This window comes from Oryzias latipes, chromosome 9, assembly GCF_053564925.1.
Source record: "Oryzias latipes strain Hd-rR chromosome 9, Olatipes_Hd-rR_3.1".
NCBI lineage: Eukaryota > Metazoa > Chordata > Actinopteri > Beloniformes > Adrianichthyidae > Oryzias > Oryzias latipes.
This window is the reverse complement of record NC_136245.1, coordinates 22,221,072-22,236,980: the sequence shown is the minus strand read 5'-3', so window position 1 is coordinate 22,236,980 and position 15,909 is coordinate 22,221,072.

The window sequence follows — 15,909 nt, the reverse complement described above, 5'->3', positions numbered from 1 at the left end:
TTCGGTGCTGCTGTTAGATACCGCACTCTTCATTCTGTTTCAGAGTCTGCCCATCGGAGTCCTCGCTGTCCCCAGCCACGCATTTGAGAGGAAAATACCGCAGCCCCTCACTACGGCACGCTGCCCCACGAGTAAATCCCACGCTCGAACAGTCAGGGGAAGAGCCTCAGGATTTACATTTAGGGCTGACCCAGGCTGGAAACCAAAAGGGCCCAGAACTCCGTCACGAGAGGAGAGGGTTGGCGTTCGAGCAATAGGTTCAGAAGCTATTGCAAACATTGTGTGTGGTTTTCACTGGCTGTGGAATAAAACAATAACAAAACGAATAAAAAAGCCACAAAGACACCCAGAATTGGTTTTGCGTGGTGATTTTTTTTTTTTATTACAGCATGACTTGGAGACGCTCTCATAGACAATAAAATGGAAAAATACAAAAGATTTGTCCAGCGAATCGCTCAGATGTTCCTAGTCAACGTCTCCGTCGCTTGTCAAGGCTCTCAGAGCAGACTGACCTGGAGGTCAGCCGTTTGCGCGAACGGCCCATCCCTCTCAGTCCAGAAGTCCTCACTTCGTGCCGAGTTTCACCTGCGCGAGACTGGGTCGAAGGCCACGTTCTCATCTCCAGAGCGGCGCGACCGTCGGCCTTGCGCAAGACGCTCACCGCGCGGGCCAACCTTCGCGATCTCATAGGCGCCCTGGACGCGTCCTCCCCCTTGACCACAGTCATGGCCACGGCGTAGTCCCGTTTCAGGCTTTCGACGGTGAACGCATCATGACCGTGCAGTCTGTTGAACACCTCGCAGGCTTCCAGCCACTCCCAATCCGGTTCCAGCTCGACGACGGGCCGGCGGGTGCCGTCTTCCTCCCTCAGCAGAATTCGCTCCTGGTGGTACACGGTTCGCGTGGCGCAGAAGGAGCTCGCGTTTTTCACCGGCAGGCCCGAGTACTCCGGCGAGTAGACGCTCAAGCGAGGCCCGTGAAAAGTGTCCGCCGGGCCTCTCTCGGACTCCCTCTCGTGCAGAGGGTCCAGAGATCCCCGCGGCGGGTCGTCTCCCCTGAGCCTGAAGGCTCTCGCCACCAGCCCTCCGTAGTACAAGGGCGCAGTGCAGCGAAAGAGCTGTCCCCCGATGGCGCATTTGTTGAACGAGAGCTCGTTCAGAGGATCCACTCCCGCCGTCGCCTCGAGTATCAGGGAGCGAACCGGGTCGTCGCCGAAGTCCAGGGAAAACACCAGTCTAGCGCTCCGATCCATCTCCTCGTCCCCGTCGGCCTGTGCGGTCCCGAACGCGTTGGTCTTTTCGACCGTTTCGTTGTCATAGGCGTCCATCATCGCTTCGCCCAGCTGGTCCCAGAAGCCCCGGTGCGCCTCGGGCGCGTACAGAGCCAGCATGTCGTAGACCGCTTCGAGAGAAAGGGTGACGGAGCTCACCTTTTTGGGCCGAGCGTGTCCGCGCCTGCCCTGCTGCGTGTTCTGAGAGGGGGCGCATTTGTACGAGCAGAGCCTGCGGCTCCTGGGACCCGTCCCGCCACGTTCGGGAAACGTGCAGTTCGAGCAAAGCTGGAGCATTTCGTGAGCGGCGTCGTTGCCGCCTCTAAATTCGGGGCCCGAAAAACTCAAAGAATCGACGCCCGAAATGCACATCTGACCGTCCTTGACGGCGGTCTTCAGGCCCTTTTCCCGCACCTGACAAAGAAGGCGGCCCAGCGCCTTGCACGCGAAGCGTCCCTGCGCGTCCAGCACGCGGGGGCAAATGTCCGGCAGGCAGGCGGCCGCGCAGAGCTTGAACGCCGCGTTGGTCTCCAGGCAGATCTGTCCGAAAGACAGCCTGTCCAGGGCCCTCAGTCTGTTCCTGTTCAGCTGCGTCCAGAAGCCGCGGAGGTCCGGGAAGCTCCCCTCGTCTGGCACCTCCGTCCACGGAGGGACCCACACGTCGAACACAAAGTGGCAGGCCAGTTTCATGGCCTCGGCGAAGACCAGCTGGTTTATGCAGAAGGACACCCGTCTGCTCAAGGCTCCCGCGCACACGACGTGACTGGCGTACATGGCCTCGACGCAGGCGTCTCTGGCCGCGTCGAACCTCCTGTCGAACTGCATGATCTCGGACTCGGCGATCATGGTGGCCGACTGCACCAGGTTCTGCCTGTACAGGCAGACGGCAGCCACCTTGTCCATGGATCGCTTCTCCACTGTGTCCTGCAGCTGTTTCGAGCTGCGCGTCCGAGTCACGTGCGCCGAGAACTCGGATTCCATGATCACGCAGCGGTCGGCCCAGGCGTCGCTCACGAACCCCAGGGTGTTGGTGTTCCACACGAACCCGCAGTTGTGCACCGCGTGATACCTCACGGTGTCCACCTTTCCGCTGCACGCGTCCTTGCCCACCACGTCGCTCTCCAAGACGCTGGTGTCCAGCAGGTTCTTGAACGTGTTGGGTATCACGCTGGACTCCTTGTCCAGGGCCTTTAGGTTTTTCTCGTGGGTGATGTGAGCGTCGTCTATCATCACCACGCAAGCTTTCCTCTGTTGCTTGTACTTGAAAGCTTGCGGGGTGAAGGACGTGAGCGTCTCTATGCAGCCCTTCACCTGCCTGAACTGGCAGTTCAGCACGTTGTTGGCGTAGCTCTTGCCCTCCCCGGGCCCGGTGACGTTGAACAGCATGATCCGTTCGATCGTGTACCTGGGCGCGGTGTTGGTCACCACGTAGTTGAAGGTGGTGGAGGCCTGAAATAGCCTGCCCACCTGGAGGCTGTCAGAGAACATGTAGCGCACCAGCGCGTGGTCGTAGACCTTCACCGGGTTCAGCGAGCGCGGGTCCTCGGCGTAGTCGTCGTAGTAGTCCTCAGCCGGGAACTCCAGGCACAGCTCCTCGTGTATGTCGGGGAGAGCGCGGCCGAGAGACAGGCGCGAGTTGAGCATCCCTTCTCCCATCAGGTCCCGGAGCCCTGCGTACAGCGCGTCGGCGTGCGAGGAACGGCGCTTCGCGAGGATGTCGAAGACCATGTTGGCTATGCTCTCGAAGTGCCTGTGTCCTCCGTATTTCGTCTTCATGTCCTTGCTCAGGCGTTCGAGTTTTCCCAGGTGAGGGTACAGGTGCGCAAAGTAATGGTTGTAGTCGCACCTGCTCACGGAGAAGGGGTGCTGCTCGCACACGTTGTAGAAGCACGCGTACGCAGTCTGACAGTCTTCCCGGCACCTCCTCCCTCGACGATCCTGGTCGACGGCCGGGCCGGGCCGGGGGCAGGGGCAGTGGCAGCGGCCGCCCGTCAACAGCCGAGCGAGGTGCCGGGTCCTGCGGTTGGCCCTGATCTCTCGCAGCGCTCTCGAGATGCGAGGCTTCGTCACCGGCATGTGCCTGTGGAGCATGGAGTTCAGGAAGGCGTCGGGTTTGTCCCTGTCTATAAGCCTTTCGATCGAGTACCTAAACACCAGGAGCCTACCCACGCAGACTTGGGGCGCTGTCCCGCCCGCGAGGGCTCGCGTGAAGGCTCTCACCTCCTCCAAGAATCTTGCGTCGTTTGGGATGCTCGAGCTGTACCTCTGCACCACTTTGTGCCTTCTCCAGTTGTCCTCTGCGAGCCTCGAGACCAGGCGCTCGAAGAGTTCCTTGCCTTGGTCCCGACTCTCGGTGTCCGTGATCCTCCCTATCGCCTCGGCCAGGGACTTCAGCGTCAGACCGGTGATCGCCTCGGGCAGCGCGGTCGTCTGCTTTCCGCCCTGGCAGGCGGGCACGTACATCGAGCCCTGCAGTTCCTTGACCTTTTTCCGATCTATCTTGTCGGGGTTCAGCGTATCGCTGCGAATGTCTAACCACTCGAACGCAGGGTTCAGTTCTCCCTTGGGGTCTCTCATGACGATCATAGCGTTGTTCAGCGACACAGCTTTCTGCCTGACGAGCTGAAGTCTCATGAAGGCGTTGTAGGCCTCCTCTCCAAGCTCGTAGTCGATGGCGGTCCAGTCGTGTGGCTCCTCGTCGCCGTCATCGCCATCGTCAGGCTCGCTGTCCACACTGGTGTCGGAAGGCTCGTCTCCGCTCGCCCCGGGACTGCGGAACACGCTCGCGTCCGCCTCCACGAAACGCAGTAGACCACCGCCGTAAACGCACTCGGCCGGGTCGCCGTCCTCGCGACCGTGACGTTTACCCGACTCGCGTCCAGCGGCCACAAAGCTAGAAATTCCGGGAGAGTCGCCCCCGTTCATGGCCAACACGAAACAGAAAAGCCTTCCGTGCGCAAAGTCCTCCCTGACGGGGGCCGACATGCTCGAAAAGTCCGGGTCCTCCAAGGTCAACTGGAGGACTTGTCCTTTGCAGCAATAGGTGAGGTAGAGGAGCAGCTGCACCAAAGACCTTTCGCAGGGCGGCAGAGCCCGAAAAGCCAGCTCGACCGTCTCGTCGTCGTGCAGCATTTCGGTGTCCAACGCGAGGAACAGAGCTCTCCTGTCGGTGGGGAGTTCCACCATTCGCACCACGGCGGTGTTAGATTCCCTGTGGGGCAACGCCGCTCGCTCCTTCTGCGGGGCCTTTTTGTCAGACTCCATGCTCGTGGTGTGCGCGAACCTGCTGCCAACACTACATCTGGATCTGCGTGTGGCTCACTCACTCACGAGCTCATCGGTAGGCTGGCCAAGTGAGCAGTCTGACTTCAACTGAGGCGGTGGGAAACGCTCCGAGTCTGGAGGCAGGGCATCCCCGTCAGTTTTTTGCTGTGGGTTGGACACTTTCAGAGGCGGCCTCTGGCTCACTCACTCACGAGCTCATCGGTAGGCTGGCCAAGTGAGCAGTCTGACTTCAACTGAGGCGGTGGGAAACGCTCCGAGTCTGGAGGCAGGGCATCCCCGGCAGATTTTGCTGTGGGTTGGACACTTTCAGAGGCGGCCTCTGGCTCACTCACTCACGAGCTCATCGGTAGGCTGGCCAAGTGAGCAGTCTGACTTCAACTGAGGCGGTGGGAAACGCTCCGAGTCTGGAGGCAGGGCATCCCCGGCAGATTTTTGCTGTGGGTTGGACACTTTCAGAGGCGGCCTCTGGCTCACTCACTCACGAGCTCATCGGTAGGCTGGCCAAGTGAACAGTCTGACTTCAACTGAGGCGGTGGGAAACGCTCAGAGTCTGGAGGCAGGGCATCCCCGTCAGTTTTTTGCTGTGGGTTGGACACTTTCAGAGGCGGCCTCTGGCTCACTCACTCACGAGCTCATCGGTAGGCTGGCCAAGTGAACAGTCTGACTTCAACTGAGGCGGTGGGAAACGCTCAGAGTCTGGAGGCAGGGCATCCCCGTCAGTTTTTTGCTGTGGGTTGGACACTTTCAGAGGCGCCCACAGCCGGCCTCTTTTCGATCAGATTTTGCTGTGGGTTGGACACTTTCAGAGGCGGCCTCTGGCTCACTCACTCACGAGCTCATCGGTAGGCTGGCCAAGTGAGCAGTCTGACTTCAACTGAGGCGGTGGGAAACGCTCAGAGTCTGGAGGCAGGGCATCCCCGTCAGTTTTTTGCTGTGGGTTGGACACTTTCAGAGGCTGCCTCTTTTCGATCGGATCGTTTTGCTGGCGGTCGGGGCTGGTCTTTGCTACGTCGGAGATTTTAGATCGTGGCCGGACCCTTTCAGCGGCGGTCGGAGTCCTTCTGTGTAGCAAGGGGAACCTGTGTTGAGAAGAAGAAAGAAAAGAGGTGAATAAGAAAGAAGAAGAAGAAAATAGAAGAGAAAAGGAATTTAAAAATAAATAAAATAAAATAAAAATAAACCAAACACCTTGTGTCCAGTCTAAGTTCACTGTACCCCCCATTTTTTTTTTTCTGAGGAGAACGATGGATAGGCCCATTCCTTTTGTGAATTTGTTCCCCGACATCTTTCCGAAACGTAGAGCAGTATCGCCCTCGGAAAGAGGTTTGATCGGGCTCATGGTCAAGTCTGTGATGTTTCACAGGTTGGAGGAGGCACTCTTGTGCAGGGGCTTGGTGCTGCAGGCTCACAACGGCACCACGGTGTACACCACAGTGTGTTTCAAAGTGGTGGGCATAATGCCCGTGGTGGGCTATGACTTGGAATTGGACTCTGACCAGGGCGACGCCTGTGAGAGCTGGGAGCGGGTGAGTCGAGAGTGGCGCAGACACTTTGCTGCGGAGCCGGCTCACGTGAGAGTGGTGCACGACGACGTGAAAAGGGAAGTGAAGGCCGCTGCGTTCCCGCTGGGGAGCATAGCGCTGGCCAAAAAATATATGGAGACCGTAAAAGGAGCTCTCACGTTTGGGGATTTCCACCCAGAGAGCGGCTACTACGTTGCACGGGACGGCAACACGCCGGCCCTGTGCTGCGATGTCATGTACGGACGAGTGTATTTCTTGCCCGAGGAAAAGTGTGGCGGGACCCTGGTCCCAAGTGAGCTCGTGTACGACCACGAGAGGTCCGAAGAGGAGGCCAAGCTGTTTGACACCGTGCACGCGCCGCACGTCTACAGGGCCGCCTGTCTTGACATCGAGACCGTGGTGGACGAGGCCTTCCGCGATCGCTCCCTGAGGTGCGAGTTTTTCGCCCACAGGTTCCCCTACTGCACGGAGCGCACGGTTTCCGATTTGACGGCGTACAGGAGCAAACTGGTCAAGATCCTGAGCGACTTGAAGAAAGGCCCGCTCAGAGGGGCTTGTCGGGTGTCCATACCGGCCCTGGCCAGTGACATGCCGGGACAGGAGCACGAGATCACATGCGTGTCCTTGGTGCTGATGAACTCGCACCTCCCAAAGCCCGAGCCGGGGAGTCACAGGAAACAACTGATAGTGGTCTACAACAAACTGAAGGTAAAGGGCCAGGGACGCCCGAAACCCGATGGCGCTCTCGTGGAGGCCGTGGGACTGGAGTCTGCGTCCAGGATCCTTTTCTACCCCTGCGCCGGAGAGCTCGCGCTCCTAGAGCAGACCCTGCGGCTGCTCGATCGCCACGGCGTGGAGCTCCTGTATGTGTACAATGCGGAATTCGACCTGAGAGTCATCGACCAGCGCGTGCATTTCTACGCGGACTCCAACTACGCAGAGCGATCGGACGAGGATACCCGCAGAAGGTGCGCTGAAATCCTCCGGTCCTGGCACGGGCTCTTTGTCACCAGGCACCTCTCGGAAGACCTGCCTCCCGTTTTCCGTTTCGAGTCGGTGCGCCACTTGGAAATCTACAAGGAGATGCTGACCGCCGTGGGCTCGAGCCTGACCGGAGGCAAGCTCACCGAGCGCGAGGTCGAAGCGGCGTGTCGACATGTGGACAAGTTCAACAAGGACAAGGGCAAGCTGGGGCACTTTAAGATGATCGGCTGCGGCATGACAGTCGTGGACCTGTACAGGATGGCGGGCACCAGGGAGATCAGATTCGCCTGCACGAGCATGAAGCTGAACGACGTGGCGCCCTTCGTGATTTCCAGAGACCGAGAGCTGCGCGGACTGCCTCCCAAAGACCCACGTAAGCTGCGGAAGCTGACCGACGTGCCCTACTCGATGATGGACGGCATGATCCACCGCGGCGGGACCGAACTGTTCGCCGTGCTGCTGTACAACTTGGTGGACTCGCAGCTGTGTTCGAGGATGGCCAAGGCGCTCAAGCCCGCGTCCGCGCTGTTCCACAGGTGCAGGATCACGCTCAACATAGACGTGGTGGTGCACGGGCGGGGAGACAACTTTGGCGGTTTCGTTCAGAGCATCCACTCGGTCCAGATGCCCCAGCTCAAGTACGTGCTCGACACTCTGAGGGTCAGGGCGGGACCCTCGGGCAGAGAGCTGAGCAGCCGCGAGCCCTGGGACGCCTCACCGCCGGGGCTCGACGGAGCGGGCGAGGACACGTGGAAGGGAGGGTCCGTTTGCGAACCCCTCTCGGGCCTCCACTACTCTGGGCCCGGCATGGGCTTGGAGCTGGCCTTCGATTTCGCCAGCATGTACCCGTCCATCATGTGCGCGCTCAACATTTCTCCAGAGACCACCGTGCCCTGGCCCCCGCGCTCCTTCCCCCACGATCTCTCCGGATGGGTCGTGTACAAGTGGGAGGCCGAAGGCTTCGAGTACGCGACGCTGATCCTCCGGTACGACGCGGACCGAGCCGTCTTCGAGCGGGCGCCGGCCGTCTTCTCCTCCTCCGTGGAGCATTACCTCAACAGGCGGGACGAGTTCAAGGCCAAGCTTAAGGACCCGGCCCTCTGCGACGCAGAGCGAGCGTACTACAAGGTGCAGGAGGCAGAGTGCAAAGTCATGGCCAATTCGTTTTACGGGACCGCTCCCCCACCCTGCGGGTCCCTCATATCGGGACACGGCAGGAGACAGATATCGGTGGTGAACGACTGCGTGTCGACTTTTTACAAAAACCGCTGCCCGGTCATGTACGGGGACACGGACAGCGTGATGGTGTCCGCGGGGTACGGGCCGGACGACCTGCCCGAGAGCGACGTGTCGGACGAACAGCCGGGCGACGGGGAGTCCCCGGAGCTCGAGACCGAGCGGCTTCGGAACTTCGCGGCGGCCTCCCTGGCGGCCTTGGGGGCGAAATTCGAACGCGCTGCCTCCGAGGTACCGGGTTTCCTCCGATACGTGCACCTGGCGCTGGTGGAGGACACTCTGAAGAGGATGTACACCATAGAGAGGGGCAACGAGCCGGTGGCGGTGATCAGAGACCCCGAGGGCGCCTTCACGGAGGAGGGCTACCCCGTGTACGTGGCGCAAACTCCGGACTCCCGGAGCCTCCTGGACGTGACGAGGCCCTTCGTGAAGGACCGGCGGGTGAAGCTGGAATACGAGTACAGCAGCTCGGTGTACTGCCACGTGGCGAAGAAGAGCTACGTGTCTCTCACTCACAACCTTGATGGAAGGGGCTGCATGTCCTCCTCGACGGTCAAGATCAGAGGACTCTCCGCTGTAAAAAGCCTGCGCTCGCCCTGCGATTCCGCCGTCGCGGACACTTTCGTGGCCTGCGTCATGAGGGGAGACTGCGTCAAGCTGGAGCCCCGCGGACTCTCCTGCTTCTCCACCCTACCGTGGCATCGGCTATCGGAGGGGGACCTCGTGCTGTACCCGGAGAGCGAGCTCACCGTGGACGGCCGCGGGCGGTGGGAGCAGCTGGATCGAGCGCAAGCCCTCCTCGTAGGCCACAGGGTGCTGCGCGTAACGGAGCTGAAACTGGACGGCGGATTTTCGGCCGTCTCCGTCACGTTGGCGAGGCCGGGTTCCGGCATCGTCACGGCGAGAGCCCTGTACAAGGACGGAGCGTACTGCATGAACCACCTGTTCTCGAGAAGACACGGAGTGCTCAGGGACCTGCTCGCGTGCCGAGCCTCCGAGCTCATCGCGTCCAAGATGGGAGCGGGCTTCTTTCCCTGGAGCGCCCTCGTCAAATCGGCGAAAAACAAGCACTTCAGCCAACAGACGCTGGAACGTTTCAAAGCGAGCAAGTCAGGCGTGAAGACGACGTACGTGGAGATCGTCCGCACGTGGCTGCAGAGGATAACCGGGCTCTCTGTGAAACCCGTGGAGTGCGAGGAGTTCTACAAGTGCAGCCCCATCGAAGCCACCTTCTACAGGTACCCGCTCAACCTGCAGGCCACCTCGGGGTGCACGACCGCGATGTTCGGAGGGTCCCTCGCCTGCCTCTCGGACAAACACGCCCGAGGCGGCGACGGCGAGGCCGGCGCCCGGAGCGCCTCGGCGGGCCGTTTGGTCCCTCACCCCTGTCAGCCTCAGAGCCAGTGCTTCGCCGACGCCAGGGTCTTGACGGCGCACAAGGCAGACCGTGAGCTCGTCGGCCGATCCGGGAAGCTGGTGGCCCACTGCATCGTGGACTACTGCCTTCCGCGACGCATGTACGGGAGCGGCGCGGACGAGCTCGAGATCCTGGCAGACTGCAGGAGGCACCTGATCCTGTCATTCTCCGCCGTCCGAGAGCGCCTGAGCAGAGCTACGGCCGCGTTCAACGCGCTGATGAACGTCTGTCCGGAACACATGGAGCCGGCGTGCGGCCTCCGCGAGCTCGAGCGCCTGAGGGCTCTCCGTCGGGCTGCGCCTCGCCTCACGGGGGACAAACTGGAAGCCTGTCGCAGGGTCCTGGAGGAAGATCTCGCGCTGGTGCCCCGCGAGGTGTACGCCGGCCTGATCGGAGAGCTCGGCCGCTCGCTGGCCTTGCTGACTCGCGAAGGCGTCGTGCGCGTGGGAACCTCAGACGAAGGCGAAGGGCTCTCGGGCGAGCGCATAGCCCTCCGCCTGCCGACGTGCCTGTTGGTCGACGCGGGCCTCGCCGGCTCGGAGGGATCGCTGTCCATCTCGAAGAGCGAAGCCTCGGAGAGGGCCCTGGTGGACCTCGCGGGGCTTCTCTACCTGACGTTGCTCGCGCTGCTCGTGAGATCGCCCGACGCGTTTTCCTCTGTCGTCGCCAGGGAGCCCGATTCGACGCTGCGCATTATGCCGTACACGACAGAAGACCCCGATGCCCTGAGAGCCTGGATAGAGGACTTCAAGAGCAAAAAGTGGCTCGTGCGTCCAGCGCCGCCAACGGGACAGAAAAGGACGGCCCGCGACAGGGCCTCTCTCGGAGGGACCGCGGGAGTCACGTATCACTGCGCCGGTTGCAAAGACTTTTTCAGAGACCTGTGCGCAAACAAGGTGTCGGGCCGGACGCTCCTGCGCAGTGTGTACGGAGACAACGGTAAGAGGAAGCTGGGGCGTTGCGTCAACGAAGCCTGGTGGCTCCGTTGAGAAAGGGGACGGCGCCCGAGCGGCAAACGGGTCGCGGTCCGGGGACGTGAACTGGGCAGACTAACTGAACCGAGGTGCGGAGGACCCCGAGCGAGCGAGCGACCAGGAGCGGACGAGATGGCCTTCAGTCAGAAGACCTACGTCTTTTGTCACGACGTGGCTAAGGACAGCGTGTCGAAACAGCCCCTCCTGTTCGCCGTCGACCTGCGGGATCTCATCTCGCCTTTCGAAGGATGCAGCCCCATGTTTGTGATCGAACAGATGAGCTTGCGGGCGTACAAGAGAGACACCTTCGAAAGGATACCGGCAAAGTTTGCGGTGCTCAACTACGCCAAGAGCAGGGTGGTCACCAACGACCCCTCGAGACTCTCGTCCGCGTGGGAAGTGGAGTTGAACGGAAAGGATGTCCGGATCAGGGCGGCGGGGACAGACACTGATCCTTTTTGCCGCACGCCGTCCACGCACGACGACGACAACAGACAGGCTCTCTTGAACGTTCTGGCCTTCATGATGTCGGGCGGGGTGCGAGCCTCGGATGGGGCGAGGCGCTCCCTCGACGCCATGAAAGGCTGTTTGTCCTCGGAACACTTCACCTACGCCTGCGAGCTGTGCAAGGGACAATGTGAGGCGACGGTCATCGTGACCCAGCCCGGCTACCCGTCCCTGTCGTTGCCCTTGTGCGTCGACGGCTACGTGTGCGTGCCCGAGCGGTCGGGCTCGACGAGTCCGAAGTCTCAAACGTACAGGAGTGTGATTTCGCTCCTCAGGACTGCGTACGAAGACAACACGAGCCTCGTGGACCGAGCGATCCAGGCCGCGTTTGCGAACTCGGGGGTCGGGCGTTATTTGAAACGGGGCAACGGAGAAGTGGAACTGTTTCCCAACCCGCTGATAAACTTTGTCGTTTCCCTGTATGACACGTTGAGCGACCAGGCCGGCAATTTCGTGGCGGTCGACAAACACGAGCCCGGTCTGAAGGTGCTGGTCGAGAGCCCCGCGGAGAAGGTGGGACACGTGACGGGCTCCCTCACTCTCACACTGCTGTACGGTCAGAACGTGCTGGACGTGTACAGCAACGTGAAGGCACGGCACCGAGGCACCGACTGCCCACAGGACCTGCTGGACATGCACACGGCCGTGACTCGGCTCGGCTGCGACGCCTTGCTCAGACGATTCCCCTTGGACTTCTGCTCTAAGAAACGCCACCTCACCACAGTGGATTTGTGCAATTTTGACAACGACTAAGTGTGTCCCGTGGTTTATTTGAGGGTTATGCTTTATTGTGTGTTACCGGTTGCACTGTGCTCTAAACGCCAAGGTGACAATAAAAATCAAAGACAGAAAGAATATGTTTGGTCTCACGCACTCATTTATTTTGTGCACACAACCACATGGACAGAGAAAAGAAAACGAGAAAAAAAATAATAACGCAGCCTCTCGCGCTGGGCAGAGCTGACCCACGGAGGCATCTAAAGGTGAAGGTGACAGCACAATTGTCTAATATCATGTGCAGACATTCACTTGGAAAGAAAAATCAGCCTTTTTAGCCGGCTGAGCCCGTACACCAGGGCCTCCATGTCCATGTGATAAGCGAGGCACTTTTTGTCCCTCGGTCCGCACACCACGGTAAACCCACGGATGCCGAACACGACCTTGCACTTGTTGATGAGCAGTCCGTAGCCCCCGTTTCGTTTGCTCAAGTACATGATTTCGAACAAGTACCCGGGACCCCTTTCTTCCTTCACGTCCGTCAGAGCGATCATGGCGCTCGGCCTCCTCTGTCGCTGCAGAGCCGTGAGGGGATACGTCAGCTTTGGCACTTGGGCCAAGTTGGTGTACGTACCCCACCAAACCTTGCCCATGGGGCCTCGTATCAGCCTGTGCAGCCGCTCTGGTATCCTCGCGTCGGCGAAAAAGCTCCGTTGCGAGGACGTCACGTTGGAGGGCTTGCGAGCCACCGTTCGCTCGCATCCCAGTAGGAGCACGATGTCCCTCGGGTCATCGTAGTAGCCCTTGAGCTCCTTGCACACGTAAAGTCCCCTTTCCATCGCGATCTCCGTCGTCAGCACTGCGTCCGAACTGCCCTGCTTCGTCACGGAGCACAGCGCTCCGATCTTCGGCTCCAGGGGCTCCGAGACCACGACGGCGCATCGCCCCTTCTCGCTCCTCAAGAACTTAGCTATGTCATCTCGAGACACGGAGCCCCACCAGCGATCGTCCAGCCAGTTCAGGAAACCCTTCCAAGAACGCATGACGCTCAACCAGTTCTGGACGAGCGTGTCAGAGTCAGAGTAGAGCTCTTCCATGTTCACTTCAACTGCTCTCCTCGAGAACATGGTGCTAGGTACGAGCAGCTGGGAGCCATCCTCCCCGTTGATGATACATTCTTCTTCTTTATCCATTTCTACATCTTCATATTCTTCCTCTTCTTTTTCTTTCCTCCCTTCCCCTACTTTCTCTTCGTCCGCCTCTCCGGGTTTCTGAGACGTGGCGAACTTTGAATCCCGGAGCCCTCTCGCGATGCAGCGGAGCGGCTCTGAGACTGCCTGACGGCACTCGCCGACAAAGGTGTGGCGGCAGAACCCGTAGCAACCCGAGCCGCTCGGGTCCTTCACGCACACGATGGGTTCGTAGTGGCCCAACTGATTCTGCACGTATATCCCGGGCAGCTCGTTCGACCGAGGCCTGCCGTCCGGACTGTAGACTACCCACCCTCCGTGGTTGTGCGTGTACACGTTCACGTCCCAGCCGTTGGCCAGCGCTGCGATTTCCACCTCGGTGGCCCAGACACCCCGATCCTTCGGCCTCCTTTCGAGAATGTACTGCTCCACGCTCGAGTACTGCGAGCGCAGCAAATCTCTGTATTTTTCTTTATTCGAACTCAGTTCCCTGACGCACCAGCTTCTGATCTTGTAGTGGTAGTCGTCCCTGCCGCAGACCAAGTAGCTGACGGCCCTGAAGAAACAGTTGCCGTCTCCCATCACCGGCACCGTCGCGCAGGGCCGTCCCAGAGGCACGGGTGAAAAATTCGGCCCGCGGCACAGAGCTCTCGGCTTCTCAGGAGCTGCCACAACGTACGCAGCCAGGTCGAGCAGCGTCGCTCCCCTCACCGGATCGAAGGTCATTTTGTTCCCCGGGGCAGATTCGATGTACATGACATCCGAGTCCGAGTCGCTCCCAGCGCTCCCTCCAGATACCGGGGTGATGTCCATTCTAACGAAGAGAGTGTTTCGGTCTGGAAACTCGAGAGAAGCAAATGAGGAAAACGAAACAAAAAACAAAACAAAACAAAAAGAATACTACTTAGAAACTTTCCAAGCGACAGAGATACAAGGTACAACAGAGACAGTGCAACAGGTTTGCTCTCATCTGCAGAGCCTGTCAAGTGCCTGCCCCTGAAAGGGTGTGGGTGGGGGAAGAGGTTTCTTAGGAAAGGTGTGCCTGTTAAATATTTAAGCGGAGGGGCTGGCTTCTCTCCTCCTATCGTCTTGCAAACAGCCAGGAATTCAGAGACATGCAGTGTTAGGAATAATTAGAAACAGAATAGTTAGAAACTCAATCTTTACTTTTATTACATTCACTTTTACCTTTTACTACACAAATGGTTTAAACTTGATTCAGTATTATCATCTCAAAATTATATTACATCCTAAGACAGCACAGCAGAGATATTGTTGTCACAGTTTCTCCTCATCCTCCCTTTTTCACTTTTTGTGTGTCCTGGTGTTTGTGCTCTGGCAAATGTCTATGAGAACATCAGAGAGATCTGGCACTTGAAGCTTTATGACCTTCGAGTGTCTAGCCTGCAACAGCATGTGGGTGGGTTTTTCACACCATAGACCCTCGGACCATCTTCTGAATAAGTAAATGCTAGGTATATAAACCGAACCTTTTTATGAGTGTCTTTGTTCAGACTTTGAGATCATGTTCCTCTGTCTGTAACCCTGCGTACAAATCTGTGCTGTTTTGTGCGGGGTAAATCTTCACTGTAGCTATGTATTGTCTCTGAGTCTTATTCATTCATTTCTGTGTGCAGGAAACTGAAGGGAACGAACCAACCGAACGTTTTTATTAAAACAGTCCTTTCTAGAAAATCCAATTTTCTCACAGGCAGCATGGACGTCGACTCGGATGAGGAAGTCAACGCAGGACGGCGGTTTGTCCCAAGACGCCGGACCATCGGGACCAATACTGGGACCTCGCCCGAAGGGCCGCAGGCCAGCGTGGAGGATTCCGAGTCAGATTCTGACAACGATCGGGCCATGATGGCTTACTTGAAAAAACGGATCAAAGAGTCTCGTCAGTCCGGGAGCGACAGCAGCGAGCTGGAGTCTGGCGGAGAAAGCGTGGAGTCCTACGACGACAAAGAAATTTTCCCGGCCCACCTTTGGGGTTTCGGGAACCATGAAATCGACTGCGAATGCTGCAACTGCGTCTTCTGGCGCGCAAAGTACCGTCGCAATTACTACCAGAGTAAGCACGGCAGGATCTATTACGATCGCACCACGCAGACGGGAGCAACGGAATCCACGAGCGCGCCAGCTCAACCCGAGAAATCTGAGCCGGCATGCGTGGATCGCGGCACGAGGCCCATAACCTCAAGATTCACCAGCAAGAAGATGCGACTCGCCCAAGCCAAGTCACATTTCAGGCGCACGGGAGACATATACGTCGACAGCACGTCTGACGAGGATGAGCCCAGAAAACCCTAGTTTTACAGTCACGGGCTGTGCACTCGTTTTACCAAACGATGTGAACCTGGTTTTGTTTGAATTGAATTCTACGTTCCTGTGTTCCATTACAAAATAAAGACTCCTTGACTGGGGTGTTGCTCCTTGACTGATTTTTTTTTTTCTGTCTCGACCCTATCTTTAACTCGATTGAATACAGAGGAGCAAGTTGCACACAGACACACATGCACAAAAGACAAGCACACAAAAACACACGCAACATAAAGGTGTGCACTGTTGGACAAGCATGGAGGCTTTTAGTCAGAGAGGTAAAGTATGTCCCTAGACCTTGAGAAAGCTCATGTGCCCCTTCCACCGTATTTTCTGTGTGCAGAAGAGATCTGCTCAAACAGACGTTGCATCCTACCTGCCATAACGGCCAGGCAGCGCGGAAAGTGTAAGAAGTAGAGACGAACCGAGGAGAGTGCACAGAAATGTTATTTTATTTCATTTTTTTCCCATACATAACAGACAG